Source organism: Notamacropus eugenii, chromosome 3 (assembly GCF_028372415.1).
Source record: "Notamacropus eugenii isolate mMacEug1 chromosome 3, mMacEug1.pri_v2, whole genome shotgun sequence".
In the NCBI taxonomy this organism is placed as follows: Eukaryota; Metazoa; Chordata; class Mammalia; order Diprotodontia; family Macropodidae; genus Notamacropus; species Notamacropus eugenii.
In genome coordinates this window covers 43,757,401-43,776,658 of record NC_092874.1, presented here as the reverse complement: position 1 = coordinate 43,776,658, position 19,258 = coordinate 43,757,401, and positions in this window count along the sequence as shown.

Here is a 19,258-nt window from a genome sequence, read left to right as displayed (position 1 = left end):
GGAACTGAGCTAAGCACTTGTGTGACTTGACATGTGTAGACATTCATTCTATAACTAGTTATTACTAAACACATGGTTAGGAGAAACCTTTTCAGTTGTTTGAATGACTTCAGAAAGGTACCAGTGACCACAGGCTTGACCATTCTTGACAGGTGTTTCATCTTGGTGTATCTAGTACCTTTACTAAATGATCGTTATGAGGTAAGTAGAAGGAGAGAGATCTTAGTCTCTCTCTACTCCAACGTCATATGGCCTCATGAAAATGGGACTCACTTTTGCCTGCCACAGAATTTTGAAATTTTAGGTGAGATTCATGTGGAGGCTGAGATCTTGTGAATTTCAAAAGGTTAGGGGAGCTGAGCCTCTGAGAGACCAGTCCCTGCCAGTTTTTGCAGCCAATCCAGCATCAATTCCCCAAGGAGCAAGGACCCAGCCTAGACTCAGCCAGCAGTCACACTATATTTGGAGGTGACCTTGGTGGGACTCATATTATGTAGGACCTATGCTACATCTGAGCCCATCCTCTCTGGAGACTAAGGGGAAATGCCTGTTCTTCTGTTCTCATTGTATCTTCAAAGTAAACGTCACTTTGTAGAAGTTAATGTTAATGTTAAGTGGTGAAATGAAATTGGACTTATGGTGAAATATTATTGTGCTATAAGAAATTAGATAGTTTCAGAAAAGCTTGGGAAGATTTTGTATGAAATGATACAGAGGGAGGTAAACAGAACCAGGGGAACAACTTATACCATAATATTATTTTAAAATCAAAACAACATGACAGAGAGGTGATGGACTTGCATGCATATTGAAACATCTTTGGGGGGAAACAGAAGCATGACCAATGAGGAAATTTGTTTTGCTTGACTATACATGTTTGTTAAGAGGGGTTTTGCTTTTCTCTTTACTTATTGGGGTGAGGAGAGGCGAGAGGTGGGAGAGAGGGAAGGCACATTTTCATTTAAAAAAATAAAGATTTAATTAAAAAATAATTGGGGTGCTAGTCTCAAGCATCTAACAGTAGAAAGAACATAAGCCAGAGTCAGTGGAATTTAAAGCGAAAGGTACCCCAACTTTTCAAGGTACTACTAGTAGTCTGAGGGGGAAATGTAGCAGGACCACAAATATAAAATCTGTACTAGCCACAGATAGAACATCTGTAGAGATTTTCTAGAACTACTCCATGTTTTCTAGGATAGTTGTTTTCAATAGGCATTTAGATGATGTGATAGACAGAGCCCTGGACCTGGAGCCAAGGAAGACCTGAGTTCAACTCTGGACTCAGATATTTATTAGCTGTGTGACCCTGGGTAAGTCACTTAACCTCTGCTTGCCTCAGTTTCCTCAACTGTAAAATGAGGATAATAATAGCACCTTTCTCCCAGGGTTGTTGTAAGATCAAGTGAGATGATAATTGTAAAGCACTTAGCACAGTGTCTGGCACACAGCAGGTATTAAGTATTATTATTATTAAATCATTTCTACTTTATATTTTCATTTCTTTTTTCAGTTTTTTGATTTTGCTTTTAATACTTCTTGCTAACTAAAGCATAACTTTAACTCCTCATGGAGTTGCTTTCTCTTTGGCCCATTGTGAGTTTCGAGGAGTTCACTTAAGTAACATTGAATATCTGCTTTTTCCTTCTCTTTGCTCATGTTTCCTCCCTAGCTGTTCTTGTAACGTTCCATTTTGTGTCTGTTGGATTTCTTGTCAGGACTCTGGTTGATCTCATGGTTAGGGCATCCTTTTCTCTGAGGTTCTATTTGGATTTGTCAAATTTCTCTTTTCTTCTCTCTTTACTTCTTGGGATTCTCTCAGTCCCAGGTATTTCTTCGTTGTGTTTAACGTTTTCTTCTGTAGACTCCTATCTTTGAATTTGGGCTTTCTGTTCCAAGCAGACTCTGCTGTCTTCCATATACTTGGATAGCATAGACGAGCGATGGTCCTGGTTGTGGTGGCTGAAACCAGATCTCACCTTCTGCAGGAATTACTGGGTTTTCACTCAGTCTCAGCCAGCCTGCTTCACCAAATGACCTCTTACCACCTGAGCTCTTGTTGTTCAGTGTTTTTCAGTCATGTCTGACTCTGTGGTTTGGAGTGGTTTGTCATTTCCTTCTCCAGCTCATTTCACAAATGAGGAACTGAGGTAAACAGGGTTAAGTGATTTGCCCAGGGTCCCATAGTCAAATAGCTAGGAAGTATCTGAGGCCAAATTGAAGATGATTCTTCCCGATTCCAAACCCCAGTACTCTATCCACTGCACCACCTATCTGCCCTACTACCTATAGGTGACTTACTTTGCTGGAAGGAGTTCTCACACTTTGAAGGTATAGGACTGGAACCAAAAGGGACCTAGTTTACCTCTCTCATTTTATGGCTGAGAACACTGAGGTTCAGAGAAATAAAGTGATTCGGTTATGGTCACACAACTAGTGGTTGAGGAGAGATTAGAACTTGATCTTTCTGACTCTAAAACCAGTATTTAATCTTTTCACTATTGAAGTATATACAGTCAAAGGTAGGTCTTTTAGTAGGGCAGAGCAGTCTGTCAAAATGTGATCCATCAAAACCCAACCTGCACAGTCCCATACTTCCTTTATCTTTTTCCTTAAGGTTTGAGGCTTCTAAATTATCCAGCTAATTTTATCCACAAGGTGACAAACCATGGATTCACTAAAAGTAACTTTTGCAAAACCCTGGGCAGAGAACGTTGCCTTTGCCATTCAGGAAGCAGGGTTAGGGTTTTTTCTGTACGGCAAAAAAGCTGAAGAACGCGAGGCCGCAGAAATCTCAAGTAGCAGAGCTGAGATTCAAGCTCAGGTTTGGGGATCACAAAACTCAGTGTTCCTTCCCCTGCCCCACTGGGCCTATACTTTTTTTTTTCTTTTTTTGCTCCCAGAACATTATTTTTGTCTTTGAGACATCATGGTATGTTAAAAGTTGGCAACAGAAAAAGGTTCCTGGACAGTCTGCCTCCAGATTTTTTCCCCAGGCTCTTTTCCTTCTTTTTCCATCTCACCCACACTTTCCTCTTCTTTCTTAACTTCTCCAGGACTCAAGATTGAGCTGCCACTCTGACTAACAGGGAAGACAGCAGCAGCGGTTGGGAATATGGAAGTCTGGGATCAGGGAGGAAGAGCACAGTGGGGCTGGAGATGGGATGGGATGGGATGAAATAACATTTAAAAATTCCTAGTGAGCCATTCATTTTTAAATGACTGTGTAGACATCAGAATTTCTCAGCACACCAGGCACAACTGGCAGCACACATACTTCTTTCACCGCCACCATGTCTGCTTTCTTCTGACCACCAAAACATTTGTACCTCAGGGACAGGTTGGCCCTCTGGTAGATTGATAGTAAGTATAATTTTGTAGCTGGTCCTACAAGAGTAAAGGAGCTGAAGGGAACTTTTCCTCATACCCTGAGCCCACTGTAAATAATCAGTGATATTTGAAGACAGAGGACCTGCCTTTGAATCCCTGCTTTACCTCTTGTTACCTGTGAACCACTGGGCAAATTGTTTCTGGTCCCTGGGCCTCAGTTTCCTGAACTGTAAAATGAAAGTGTTGCAATGTCTAGATATTTTCTAAGAGTCCTTCCTCTAAATCTGTGATTCTATGGCACGAAATAGTAAAGGAACTCCCCACTGAGGAATGGGGTTAGGATGCTATACTTGGTTGAACACATTTCTAAGACTACACCAAGAATTAGACCACATTAAAATGTGCCAAACGTTGAAACTACACCAAGAATAACTGAAACTTTCTTTGTAGGGTGTGGATCTTGCAGGGTCTCAAGGTCATCTTCAAGAACATGGCAGACATGCAGATGTGAAAGCCGATCAAGATTTCCAGGCCATGGAATGACAAGTAACTTCAACAGTGTTATGTTATGTTCAGCGTTTACGTAACATCTCCTCCAAGCCTCCCTTCCCTAGTACTTTCCCAACCTTGGGCTTTTGGAGAGTACTGTGGAACCAGCTAGGGGCAGAATTCTGGAAGTCAGGAAGCATCTGCCCCTCTCTGTCTTCCAAATTAATAGCTCAATGCATCAGGATTGAAATCCAAAAAAGAGGAAAATAATCTTATTCTTCCCACTAGAATATAAAGTCTTCAAGGATAGGGGCTGTCTTCCTTTTATATTTTTATCCCCAGGGCTGAGCACAATGCCGAATACATATTAGTAGCTTAATAAAGATTTGGTGTATTTATTGATGAGGAAATATATTTGATAATAAAGATTTCCTTTCTCCTATCTGTGCAAAAAGCAATTCAAATATAAATGACAAGCAGATACTATAATTTTATTTTGAGATAAAAATTTTCACTCTACCATCTCTATTTGTTTTATGGATAAAAAAATGCACTATCAATTGATGCCACGTGGTCCTTGGAAATATTGTTAAATTCCAGTCTTTTAAGTGCTTTTTCATGAATGAATGAGTGAATGCTCATTTCGGGAGGCTGTTCCCTGGAGGAAGAGTGTCTATGGTGGTTCTTGGAATAGAAAGTTTCTTTAGTATCAAGATTTTTTTTATTGCTGGGGTTCTGCATCTGTTTTCTTGTCCTGCCCCTCCCTCTTTGCTCCATTAATTCCCATTGAAACCCTAGTTCTTGCTTACCTTTGTGGCTGACCCTTTAATGCCCTGCCTCCTAAGGCAGTGGAAGAAGAGCCTGGGGCTCCGAGACATGGCATGTGGTGGGATTTGAATCCAGGCCATTCTGATTCCCAAGGCCAGGAATCTCTATCCACTAGGCAATACTGTCTCACACAGAGATACGTCCCGTGTACCAAGTCCAACTTCTCTACTGGATACCAACCCTGCCATAGCATTTACCACCTCATCAACTCCAGTTTACTCTGGGACCATTTCTCAACCATATGCTGTCTTTTGCAGTGTTCTTGGGCTCATAAAATAAAACGCCTTTTTGGCACGTTCACCCTTCACATTCTGGCTCCAACCTCTTTTTCTCAGTTTATCTCCTTTTTTCTTCTCTTGCTGTGGCTTCCAAATAAACCTACAACTGCATGAAGCATGAAAAGCAGGGCAGGGATGCTAATCAAGGCAACAGGGCCCTGCTGAAAACAGAAAACTTGCTTCTCGGGAACTCTGCCAGAGTCATGGCCAAAGGGGCTCTTGATGTGTCGAGTGGTAATTCACCAGTCAGCCTGGAGAACGTGGAACCCCAACATCAGAGAAGTGGAACCCTGCTCCAGGACTGGGTAAGCGGGAAATCTCAATGATCTCTGGGGTCACAGACGGGGTCCTGGAGAGGGAGGGTCATATACAAGAGGACATTAATCCAAGGCCCGATTTTACAAGTCTGAAAAGTGGCACTTGGTGCCTCCTAAAAATTTGCTACCAGGGATAAAAAATCTGAATTGTGTTTGGGTTTTTTTTCCAACCAAATATATTTCTGATCTCAAAACTCGCCCCTGGCTCCTTCATTTTTCTGCTTTGGCATTCACAACCTCATCTTCATTTCATTTTATAGCCTGGATGGCTTTAATACAAAGGGAGGGAGGCCAGAAGTAGCCTGGATGCACTTGAAGTGGTTTTAACGATGATGTAGTGGTAGGGACTATGGCCTAGGACAAAGAAGACTTGGGTTTAACTCCTGAGTTTATCATTTGGTAGCAGGGTGGTCTTGGGCTAATCCTCCATAGCGATTTTGAGGCCATGTGCTCTGGAAGAAAAGAAATGCTAGATTTCAATCCAGAAAACTTGGGTTCAGACCCTGCTTCTGTCGTTTATTACTTGGGTGATCTTCTTACTTAGTGGCCCAGTGGGTAGAGCACTGGGTCTGGATCAAGAAGAGTTGAGTTCTAATCCAGCATCAGACACTTACTAGCTGTGTAACTCTGGGCAAATCACTCAGCTTTTCTTTGCCTCAGTTTCCTCAACTGTAAAATGTGAAGGAAAAGAACAGAACCTCTGTCCCAAGATTATTATAGGGATCAAATGAGATAATATTTGTGGTGTGCTAGCACAACATCTGATAGTAAGTGCTTAATAAAGGCTTGTTATTTTTTTTCCCTTGCTGGGATTCTTATTTCCTCATCTGTAAAATGAAGGGATTGGACCACAAGGCCTCAAAGGCCCCTTACAATTCTAAATCTATGATCCTTTTATCTTATATGACCTAACTTTTCTCTGTAAATTGAAAGAGCTGATCCTTTCAAGTCCCTGTTAGCTCAGACTCTTCAGTCCTCTAATTTCCTGCCCAGTTTTTTGTACTTTCCAGTCTGCTTTCAAATATACTGACCCAGCGTTTAGAGGAAGGGAAACCTAAATTTCCCTCCCAAAGGTTTCTGTTTACCTTCCCAAGTCATCAATAGTATTGGCAGGGGTTTTCCAACTCACTAGAGTTCTGTTCCCCAGTGGCCTGCCAAGCATTACTGCCAATACTTGGCATCATCAGAGCAAGGCCCCTGCCGTCTAAGACTTATTCATCCCCACAGAGAATCCCCATGTCTCATGGCTGGCTTCTAATGGGTGCTGCACTCACATCTCCACCTGCAAACTTAAGGCAATGTATCCATTCCTTCACATGTCCCTTAGAAATTAGTAGTTATGATTGCATTTCGATCTGTGTGCTCGAAAAGATTTGCTTAAGCTTATTTTATATAATCAGTTCACTTCAGATAATAGTAACAGCTATATTTATATATTGTAGGACTATATGGTCTCCAGAGGTTTTTTCCAACGATCCATTTCTGGAATTGTTGCATCTTACAAAGTGGCTTATGGTCCTCCCTTATATACACAAATACATAACACAATAATATAGAATAAATATATCTGAGAGGCATAAAAAAATACTGCTCTGAGGTCTTGGGGGGAAGGAGGTCATTTCTGAACCTAGTGGTTCAGAGAATTATTATCTCCATTTTATAGATGAGAAAACTGAGGCTGAGAGAAGCAGGGATGAATCCAATGCTCATCCAATCCCATCACCATACACATTCATAGAGCAGCCCGTACTTGACATAGGGATAAGGGAAAGGGGTTAGAGGGGTAGGAGAGTGTGTTGAACCCACGGTCCACCAGTGCCAAAGTGGCTCAGTTCTGATCCATACATCTGCAAAGTTAGTAGAGTCAGGTCTGCTTGAGAGGATGTGAGCCATTCATTCCTGGAAATGATTTTGGATTCCTCCAGACAGCTGGCCCCATAACCCTTTCCCATCCCCAAAATCTAACCTATGGCTTCTAGGGAAGACAAATGATTGTCAATTGCAAACGTTCAGTTGGGTGCCCATCTTTTAATCGGAAAGCATTTATTTATTCATTATTGGGGAAAACCAACCATTTCCCAGGGTCCATTCTGATTTTAATTAGAATATTAATCAATGATTCACTGCACAGTTTGGACCCAAAACTGCAATGCAATATAGAAAAATTCCCAGGAACAGAGCCAATTTAATTTGTATTAGATATTTTGCCCCAGGTTAACATTAGGGACTTATTATTGAATGTCTTATGTAGCCATTATTATTATAAATGTTCATATTGTGCAAATTAAAATCATCTTTCATTTGGGAAAAAACTTCTCAATCTGCCTGCCTCCCAGTGATTACTCCCCCCTTGCCCAGAGAGAATTGGAGACTTAAGATAACACTCAGGGAAGGGACTGGGACCCATAGTCATGGGCTGCCTCTGTGACCCTCTGAAACATCCCATCTCTTCTGCCAAGTACTTTGCCCAAACTTGGCCTGCCCAGGTGTGGAAAATTAAGGGTAAATTTTAGAGATTCACAATTTCATGTACAATCCTCTCTTTTCTCTCTTCTTTTGTGAATAGAAAAGAACACATTTTATTTGATGTTTATTAAGTTCCAAATAAAAAAAAAAAAAGGAAATTAGAGATACTCTTTAGGGACTGACAAACATATCTTTCTAGACTTAGTTTCACATTGCTCCCCTTCAGGCATTAAGTCCTAGTCTGCAACCAGATTGACCTTCTTATTCCCTATAGGTGATAGTCTATCCTATAAGCAGGCTTCTATAAGCAGGCTTCTTTTCCCACCCTGCACTAGACTTGCTCTCTGTCCTCCCTTCAGCCTCTGGCAAACTTCAGTCCCTTCAAGGCTCAGCCCAAGTGCCCTCTTCTATAAGACACTTGTTAGCATTCCTTTCTATCCCTTCCTGAAATCCCTTGGTCTGTGTTTGCACTCCTTAGCACTCTGGTCAATCACTGTTATTATGTTTACAAGAGGATATTTTCAAATCCAAACATCCTCGTTAGTGAAGTTGAAATGCCCTGAATCATCAATGGTTCTGAAATTCCGAAGACATCCTCCATGATTCCATCTAGTGTCCCGGGCCTACTCCTGATACTACATGTTAAAAATTCCTTGAGTCATGGACACTTGAGCAGCAAAGGTGATAAGTCAATCTGTGCCTGAGGAGACCTTTATTATTTCTCTTAATCGGTGAGTGAAATTTGCTCCTTAAAGGAAGAATGTGCTTTCCTTAACTGTTGACCACCCTATACTCAAGGGGCAAAAGTGAAATAGAACAGGGGAAAGAAACATCTGTAACTTCTATAACTCTTGGGTCAACAGGAAATGAAATTTTCATTTCAGTTCCTACTCAGGGCCAGAGCCTGAACACTTTGAGATTAAGAGACAATGAGGTGGTAGGTTGTAGAAAAATCATTATCTCTAGATTTAGAATACTTCAGTTTATCAAAATGCAACTCCCACAGAGGAGCAAATAGATATCTCTGGAATCTTAACCACTGCACTGCACTCCAAAGGGGACTTTGATTCCTTAAAGATGGGTTGGCAGGAGATTGGGTTAGCTTGCTCCTCCTTCCCCTGAGATGGGATGCCAGGCTGATTTATGTCTCTCTACCCTCATAAATATTGCTAATCTAGGGGAAATAATCTTCTAGACGCAAGCTACTTAATCCTGGTTATTGTCCCTTGAAGAGTAGCGAGTCCCTTAAGCTATATCAATAGGTTTGGTTCCCCACCAAAGGCACTTATACAATATCAAAATGTTTATAAACTCATTTACTGAAGCTAATAGCAAAGAAATCAAAGAAGTGAAGCAGATTAGAATATACTAGAAATACATACAGTAAATGTACTCTCCAATGGAGAAGGAGATATCTCAACCAAAGGGAGAGAATACCTAATCTAATTCTTGGAGAAATTCCCCAAAATCCTTAGTGTAAAGCTTGAAACAGGGAAATGCTCAAGGAGCCCAATTCCTTTATCTATCAGCTGCTTCCCAGAGTCTTTCTCTCTCTGAAGAAAGCCCAGTACCATATGTGTCCTCCCTGGAAAGCCAGAGAGAAGTATCTTCTGAGAAAAGGTGATTCTCTTCTGAAAGTCAGAAAGAAGATCTCTTCTCCAAAGCTTTCACTTCTTCCACCTCTTACTGAGGTACAGAGGATCATTAAATAAACATTTTCCATTGATGATGAAGGTCCTATGCAAATGCTTATCCTGGGTAAACCCAATATTATCTTAGTAAGGTCTGGTGTATGATGTCCCTAAAGATGAGCCATAATATGACTTAATATTTCTTCAGTCATGTCTGACTCTTTATGGCCCCATTTGGGGTTTTCTTGGCAAAGATACTGGAGTGGCTTGCCATTTCCTTCTCTAGCTCATTTTACAGATTAGGAAACTGAGGCAAGCAGGGTTAAGTGACTTATCCTGGGTCCCACAGCTAGTAAGAGTCTGAGGCCAGACTTGAACTCAAGAAGATGGCCCTTCCTGACTCTGGGCCTGGCTCTCCATCCCCTGTACCATCTAGCCATCCAATGTGACTTCCCAACTACAACCAAACCTAAATGGTTTTGGATTTTTTTGAAGCCATCAAAATGGCCAAGCATCATTAAGTCAGAGCTAGGTAAGAACTTTGAGTTGATTTTCCTTGGGGATGAGTGTTGACAGATGTATATTGACTACAACTATTGTCTCATGTAAGACCCAGAATAAATTCTTTGAATCAAGGAACATATTTGTCATTGAAATAGACACTAAACCAATAATGTTATAGGGAACTCCTTCTACCAGTGCAGATCAATACTTTCTCTCCAACTTAAAGTCTTAAAACGTTGCCCAGAGCATTGAGAGGTCATGACTTCCCCAGGATCAAATGGCCAATATATGTCAGTGTCAGGACTTGAACCCATGTCTTCTTGGTTTCAAGGTCAGCTCTTTATCCACTGCACACACTGCAGTGTCTCTACCAGCAATCCCAGTTGATATCTGTCATGGTATTGTGGAAGAAGCATTGCATTTAGAGTCAGAATCCTGGGTCGGAGTCACACTGTGGCTGCTTGTTACACCAGTGATCTTGAAGAAGTCAGTTCTCAGTTTCTTTTTATATAAAATAAAGTAGTCAGACTCAATCATCTCTGAGCACCCATTCCCCTCTAAATCCTTTGAACTATGAGGTAAAGCTTGATGTCAGAAAAAAGATCATTTTCTAACTCAGAGTTAATCCAAAGCGAAATGAGCTGCTCAGGGAGATGGTGACAGGTGGTAGACCCTCACTGAAGGTCTTTGAGCAAAGGTTGGATGACCTCTTGGAAGGGGTGTTAATAGTGGCAGTTTCTCTCAGGTAAGGGTTGAGCTAGTTTGGCTGCTGAGGGTCCTTCCAACTCTGCAATTCTATGGTTCTCTCAGGAAATTGAGTTCCTAAGATTAAGTGACTTGCCTCTAGTCACACAGCTGATAAGTCTCATATATAGATTTTGAACTGAAATCTTCCTGGTTCAGGGTCCAACATGCTATGTACCATGGGGCCTCTCAGCAAGTGTAATAGCTGACCAATTTGTAGAGGTCCTCTGACTATAAGTAGCAAGGGTTCCCTTAAAATTCCCTTAAAATGGTTGCCTAAATTAAAATCTGAGATTCTGTGTAGTACAAGATTAAGCACAGCTCTGCCAGTAGAGACTGGCAGTGTAGACAAACCAGATCACTCAATAAACGTGATTCTGTCTTTGCCTCTAGTAGGTTAATAGATTTTCACTGAATTAAATTTAATTAAGAATCTTGGGAGCCCACTTTCACAAGGATCATTTGTCTAAATTGGTCAAGCAAGTTAGACATTTGGCATCAAGGAAGCGTAGTAGAAATGTCAGACCTGGAATCAGAAAGCTCAGACTTCACATCTTGCCTTAGACAGTCATGTGACAGTGGACCTTTCACAATTTCTGTGAGCCTCGGTCTCTCTTTTTTAAATTGAGAATAGCAACAGCACTCACCTCACAGGGCGCTGTTGTGAGAAACACATGAGCTGGAATGTATAAATATGTTTGCAGAGCTTGAAGTGCTTTGGAAATGTAGCTAATATTATCGTTGTTATTGTAAGAGTTTCCAAATTTCTGTATGATATGGAGAAGCAGCCTAGGTTCACCCACCTGAGCCACTGTGGTGAAGTCATTCTTGGAGGAACATTTAGGATCGAAATTCCTCCTCTCCTTCACCCTAGGTTGAACTGTGAGATACCTGCCACAAAAACCTTGATTTAAAGCAACCCAACATTGCTGTACTGCTGCTACGTAAAAAGGGGACATTGATTAGTGGTCAGAACAGGAAACAAAAGGACAGTCCTAGGAGCTTGTTGGTGGCTTATGGGAAACCATTTCCCTTAACAAGGTGGTTTTCTCTTCTGGAGGATGAGCAGAGTGATGCCCACGTGGTGAGGATGTCAGGAAATTAGCAAAACTTATTGAGCCTTTGAGGTTGCAAATTGCCAATTGACCCGATGGCCCAGAGGCCATTATTATACAACCTCCTTCTGGATGGCAAGGGGACTGCCTGGCAGCTGGAGCTTGCTCCCACCTCAGGGCCTGAGTGAGAGATGGCAATCAGAGTATTGGGGGAGTCAATGCCCAGCAGGGTTAATTATGGATCCTGACTCCAGAGCTGGAGAGACCTCAGAGGCCATCCATCTAGACCAACCCCCTCATTTTGCAGATGAGGAAACTGAGGCCCAGGGAGCTGTCTCTCTCTGGTCTTTGTTTCTCTCTTTCTCCCCTCCCACCCTCTCTTTCCTCATTTTACAGATGAGGAAACTGAGGCCCAGGGACGTTACATATCATTGGGGGATAGTGGAAAGAAGACCATGTTTAGAGCCAGGTGTTGTCTTTGCAGTCATGTCTGACTATTCGTGATCCCATTTTGGGTTTCCTTGGCAGAGAGACTAGAGTGGTTTGCCATTTCCTTCTCCATCTCATTTTCCTGATGGGGAAACTGAGGCAAACAGGGTTCAGTGACTTGCCCTAAAACACACAGCTATTATGCTTTAACCAAGCTCTGCTGCAATCCCCAACTGAGGCCCTTTTGCTGTAAATGAAAACATACCCTGAGAGCAACAGATATAGCAAGAATTTAATTTGATGGGAGCAGTAAAAAACAAACAGAAACCAAGGTTGTATAAGATAGAATTGATATTCCAAGTCACACAGACCCAGTCTTGACTATTGCTCCAGCAATTCCAAAGATGATTCAGCATCTAGCATTTTAGAATGAACACAGTCACAGAGTGAGAGGTCATGGCTCCTCTGACCAGGAGAGGCTCTCACTTGGACTTCCATGAGGTGAGATCAGGTCTGAGAAGGAGCACTGGTGTGAAAGAGAGAGAGAGGCAAAGGGACTTGCAGTCCATTAACCATGACGGTGATTGGCTCTCATCTTGAATCCTGTATCCTTGCACTGTGTTCAACAACTGTTAGGGTGGAAGCAAAGTAAAGCCCTCTCCCTCTGTCTCTCTCTGGTCTTTGTTTCTCTCTTTCTCCCCTCCCACCCTCTCTTTCTCTCAACATATATAGACATAGATATACATACACAGGTGTGTTATATGTGCATATACACTTTTAACATATGTCAACATAATTCATATATACTCCTTGCTGGTGCTGAGTCATTTGTACCATCCAGATACCGGGATGGTGGTGATGTGTAGAGTCAGACGGAGCCAGGAGAGGAATGAAAGACCATCCCGAGCCCTTCCCCAAGACGGAAGCTCTGGGAGTAACTCACCAAGGAGAAGAGGCTGAAGGGGCCGAGGGATGTTCCAGGGGCGAAACCATAGATGAGGTTCCAGAGTGTCAGAAGCAGAGACAGAAAAGGAAATGAGGATGAATGAAGTGACTTGCCCAAGTTATCACAGGCAGAAAGGACCACAGACAAGCTTCGAACTCCGTTTCCAGCACTCTTCGTAATATAGTGCCCCAGTGCTCCCACTGTCCCTGCCCAAGCCCCTGTTCAGTCTAACACAGATCAGAATCGACGCCTCCCTCTATATATTTCATATTTATTGATTATAAAGATCTCCTAGTCTAGCTTCCTCTACTGTTCCTCAGAGTTTACAGATTTCTCTAATATTTTGATGGGGCAGGAGCAGCCTGTTCTCTCTGACTTTAGCTCCGAACTCAGGGGGAGCAACACTCCCGAGAAGGACATGCCCTTGTGCCATTCTGTAATCCAGGATGAGAAGTAAGCAGAGCTATGATGCCAATTGCGAGAAACCTATCTAGAGCTATGAGCTAGGAAGGGAGAGTAAAAAGGCTTAGCGAGGGAAGAAAATTGGGGGTAATTCTGAAATGAAATAGCTTTGTTCAAAAACCAGAAATAGCTGATCTGAGTTATGCCATAAAACAGAAGGAGAGGAAGAGAGGTGGGGAAAGGATATAGTTTTCAAAGAAGGTACTTTTAGGACAAATATAAAGAAGCTTTAATTTCAGGCAAAACTTAGTAAGTTTCTAGATTTTATTACACCCAAGAGGTATAAAGCTTGAACATGTAAGTAAGTTTAAGAAAAGTTTAAATGCATTTTTGGAGCATTAATCCCTAAGAGAGTGATAAGGCAATCTAGGGATGTCTGAGATTTGACCTCATGAGCTCATATATTTCTTCCTGACTTTTTTTTAATGGTTTATACTCTTAATTTTTTTTACTATAACATTGTAACATTAATATATAATTATGCATTATATAACATTGATATATGACACTATCACATCATATAACTATAACATTAATATAGAATTATGGATTAAATAACATATATAATTAACTATATTGTCAATAACACCTAAACTCAAAACCTTCCTTTGTTACAAAAGATCATAGACACACAAGGAACCTCAGAGGCCAATCCTCTCATTTTACAGAAGAGAAAACTAAGGTCCAGAAAGGTTAAATCATTTGCCCTGAGTCAGGAAGGTAATAAGTATGAAAAGGAGGACTTGAACTCAGGTCCATGAGCCAGGGTTCCATGGTATCATGCTGCCTTTCTCAGGAAAAAATAGAGGAAAGCTATGAGAATGAAAGATTGCACAGAGTGCAGTAGTCTTCACCCATTGTCTAGCATCTGACTGTGCACATGAAGGAAACGTTTCATCGTCCATCTTTTGGAGCTAACCTTAGTTATTGGATTAAATCTGAATTATGGTGTTTTTTCATGTTATTTTCATTTCCATTGTTTTGGCCTTTCTCCATGAGAGTAGGGACTGGTTTTTTGTTTGTTTTTCTTTGTAGCTCAAGCACAGTGTCTGGCACATAGTAGGGGCTTGATAAATTCTTGTCTGCACCAATTCTTACAAGTTTTCCTATGTTTCTCTCATTTAACAGAATGTAAGGTCCTTGAGACAAGAGTCACTTTTGGAGATGTATCCCCTGTGCCTAGCACTTAGCAGATAAAGACTTGTTTAAAGATTGATAGAGTCCCTGAACTTTTTATGTTCACTATTTCTTGCACACAGCGACATTCCATTGCATTCAAATGCCACAATTTATCCAGCCATTCCCTAATCAAGGGCTACCCACTTTGGTTTCAGTTTGGGGCTACCACAAAACCTGGTGCTATGAATATTTTGACATGCTTGGCATCTTTTTTTGCCCCTTCACATATCCTTTGATGTTCCTATCACCAACAGTAGTACCCTGGGTTGCACCGACCATTGGCACACCCCACTATTGCATTTCTTTATGTTCTTAAAGTGTCAAGGAGACACCACGTCCAGGCCCATCCTAGAAGAGCACCACAACTGAACTGAGAGCCATGGGCCCTTTTAAAAATGTCTCCCTCCTTGCCACAATTGGTAAACCCCAATTTGCCAGAATTTGGCCTTCAATACTATGAAAAGCTTTTCTTTCTGAAAATCACAGGGCCTGAAGAGGTCATCTAGCAAATTCATCAGTCTCCAGGCAGGACTCCTGAACCATCCCAGAGAAATGAAGAGGTGACCTATTTTAAAAGACCTCCGGGGAAAGAGAGTCTCCATGTTGCCTTGGTAACCTATTCCAATGTTTGATAGCTCCTGCTTGTTCTTATTGGTACCTACCCTGTGTTCCTTTTAACCCTCTTTCCCCTTGTTTTTTTTTTTAATGTCCCTGGTTTGAGACAGGACCTAAAATGGTTCTTTACCCACCCCCCAACAACCCTCCAATCTCACAGCCAATTCAGTCTTTTAAAGAGGTGAGTAAAGGGAAAAGAGGAGGAATTGGCAAACCACTCCATGTCATTGCCAAGAAAACCCCATGCTCAGTGATATGGTCCAAGGGTCATGAAGAATCAGACGATGACTGAATTGACTGACAAAAAATGGAAGAGGAGAAGATGAAATCAAAAGAGAAGAAGAAAGACAAGGGGAAAAGGAAGGAAGGAGCCAGGGGTTCATCAGCACAAGGCTAATGCCCACTCACAAGTGGGGTTATGAAATTAATTCATGAATAATTGGGAGCATGAATAAAGCACTTAACATCATCTCATTGGATGTGACTGATGAATAAATAGCAGAAAATACAAAATACCAGCTCTTGCAAAATTCTAAATAGCCCAGATAGCAACACTGACCAAGGGCAACCATGGCCTAAAAATCATGATATGAATTGCTGGAGCTGTTGAACTGAGAGAGCCCATCAATTATGTATGGTCAATTACATGGTCTCATTTTAGACTTACAACAAGCCAAGCCTGTGAGGTAGGTTCCACAGGTGATATTTCTACCATTTTACAGATGAGGATACAGGCTTGGGGAGGTTAAACAATTTGTCTAGGGTCTTCCTCTCCTGAATTGGACTATGATAATACTATGTTGACAACTAATGCCATACTGGCTTATGAATATTCATGTGTGTATGTGAATGTGTGTGTGTGTGTGAGTGATCTCTCCAATACAGTTATTAGGATCTTAGAGGGGGTGATAGATCATGAGATAATAGATAAAAGGCCAGAAAGACCATCAAAGGTCATTGAGTCTGACCCTCTCACTGTACAGATGAGGCTCAGAGATTGTCTTACCCAAGATCACACATGGAAAAAATGGCAAAGGATTCAAATCCAGATTTTTTTAATGTAATTCTAAAAGCAGCATCCTTTCCCCTATCTACTATCTCTAAGGTCTTCTTTCTCTAAGCAATATGGTACAACAGAGAGAGTTCTGGATCTGGGAGTCAAAAGACCCAAGTTCAAATCTCAGCTTTGTCCCTTATTCTCAGTCTCACTTTGGACAACTCATTTTCATTTTCTGACTCTCAGCTTTATCATCTATAAAATGAGGGAGTTGCCCTATATGTATTCTAGGGTCCTTTTCAGATCTAAACCTCTAATCCTATCTTATATTTCTTTGTGCCAATGGTTTGTGACCTTTGTGAGGGCAGGGCCTGTCCTTGGCTTCTTTTTGTATCCGCAGCACTTGATCAGTGTTTTTTGACTGACTGTCATGTAGTGTCATAGAATCAGAGATTTAGAGCTAAAAGGCGCTATCAGAATCAGAAGCCTATCAAAGTGAAGTGACTTGCTTATGATCACACAGACAAAAATTAGCACACCCTGCATGTGAACCCACGCAATTTGGTTCCAGATTCTTCACCTTTTCCACCATACCCAGCTTCTTCCCATACTACATGATAGGTCTTTAAGAGATACTTCTTCTATAAAGAAATGACTAATTATTCATTCATTTAAAGGGGAGGAATTCCAATTTCTCTGGCTCTCAGTTTCTTCATCTGTAAAATGGGTGGTTTGGACTCTAAAGTCCCTTCTAAGTCTAAATCTGTAATCCTATGAGTAAATTAGAATATTCCTGTTTCCTTTACCTCCTTCCTTTAGGTCTTGGGGCATAAATGTTTGTCAAGATGGAGTTTAAGATCGCTTTTATCTGTTATCAATGATTTCTGCTACAATTGAAGGCGTTCTTGCCCTTTGGCCTTGGGGAAGAGGCACCTGTCTGCCATTTTCTCTCAGTGGGTCCCCATGCCCTAGCCACCTCTAGGCATATTCAAACTGCCCATTTATTGCCAGTCTGAGTTTGCAGACATCACACACATTCTCTTTAATTGCGTTTTCTGTATTTAAAAAACATATAAATTAAGCTTATCACCCTGCCTGCACATGGCGAACTGCAGCGGCTGGATGAGCGTGCTGATGGGCAGTAGTTTCTAAGCAACTTGAGGAAGGCTGATGCCTGTGGAGCCGAAATGTAATTTGGAGGGGGTGGGGGAGTCTGAAGAAAACCAGTAGCATCTCTGCGTGGCCCCAGTTTTGATTGATTCATAAAGGTTGCATGGGGTCTTTGGTGAGGTTAATTCTGTCTTATTCTAATGGCAGAGGAGGCTGGTTATGTACAGCCCAAGCCTCTGTTGTGTGGGACATTTGATAATTGTGTTTCTGCAGCTGACAACAAACTAGGAGGCCAACAAGTGGCCTGTTGTACAGATGTTGTATCATGTTGCAGGATGGCGGGAGTAGAGTGATAAGAAAAATGCCAGGGTTCCAGTGCCCAAGGAGCCATGGAGGTGGAGTGGGAGCCACCAGGACAGTGATTTGTAAAGGCAAATCACAGTGAGAAGTGCAGGAATGTGAGAGTGTGGGTCTAGGTGGGCACAGGGGAGGAAGAGCCCAGCAAGTCAAGGTGTCCCCCTTGCTGCCTCAGCCTCACGAGGGCAGCTATCCCAAAGACCTGAGAGTGATATCTTTGGGTGAAATGCTGGCTGTGAGACAGGTCTCCACTCCTCTAGTCATCAGCGGATCTAGAATCTCAATTGTGAGGTTGCTCTCTCCCGTGATGCAAATCAGAGCCCATCCATCATGCCTCCCTCTCCTCTCTGTGTATATGTCTTTGTCCTTCCAGAGGTTCACCCCACAGGGTCCATCCAAGGTACCAGAAGCCCTCCTAGAGTTCTCTTGATATCTTGAGGTTACCAATGACACATGCAGGCTGACCCGTTTTATTTCACCATACATTTATCTGACGCGTACATTCCTATATGCACTTCTCCTGGGTGATTCCCTGATTTCCTTGTTTGTTCTGCATTTCTACCAGTTCATATCTTCCAGGCGTCCTTTGCCACTCTATTCCCCATTAGGTTAAGCATCAGCTTTATAGGATCAAAGGTTTAAAATTGGGAGGGACCCTCTAATGCACTCCCTTATTTTCGGAGATGAGGAAGCTGTGGCCCAGTAAGATAGATTGGCTTGACCAGGGTCACACAGGTAGTAAGTAGCAGGGGTCTCCTGATTCCACACCCAGCATTGTTTCTACCATATTGCCTTTCAGAGAATGTAGCGTCCTGCTCTATAACATGACCTACAAAGCAGTGATATTAAGGGATGAGCCATTGCTAAAGAGAGAAGCTGGGGATCATTGGAAGAATTATGTTGCTTCCCCAGGCAGTACAAATACAATTCACCATCTTCCTGTCTAGCCCCATAACAGAGTGGAGAAATTAAAATGTTTAAAAAATGAAAAACAAGACTGAATAATTCCAGTAACAGAGTTAACAAAGCCCTTTCCTTTCTACAACTTTGTGAGGTAGGTTTTAGCATTATCTCCATTTTACACATGAGGAAACTACCGCACAGGTAGGTGAATCTGTTTTCTCAAGGTCATATAGGGAGTGAGGAACAGGTACTGGTTGGGCTGGTCTTAGAAGTGTGCAGAGTAGGCAGCTGTTGACCTCTGGCCTAGCATTATTTCTCTTTGTTGGTTTGTGATTTTGACAGGACCTTAGATTCCATGGGCATGAGGGAACTGACTCCTCTACCAATGCAGATTGGCACTGGCCTTTCCATTTATAACCTTAGAGTCATGTCTGGGACATGGAGAGTTTAGGTTAGATGACATGCTCAGGATCACACAGCTAGTTGGAGGCAGAAGTGGATCTTGAACCTAGGACTTCTGGAAGCCAAGAGCAACATTCTCTTCATTACAGCATATACCCCTTGACTTAGTGCTGTTTCAGGGTTCCTGGGGAATACGTTTCCCCCACCCCAGTTTTCTGC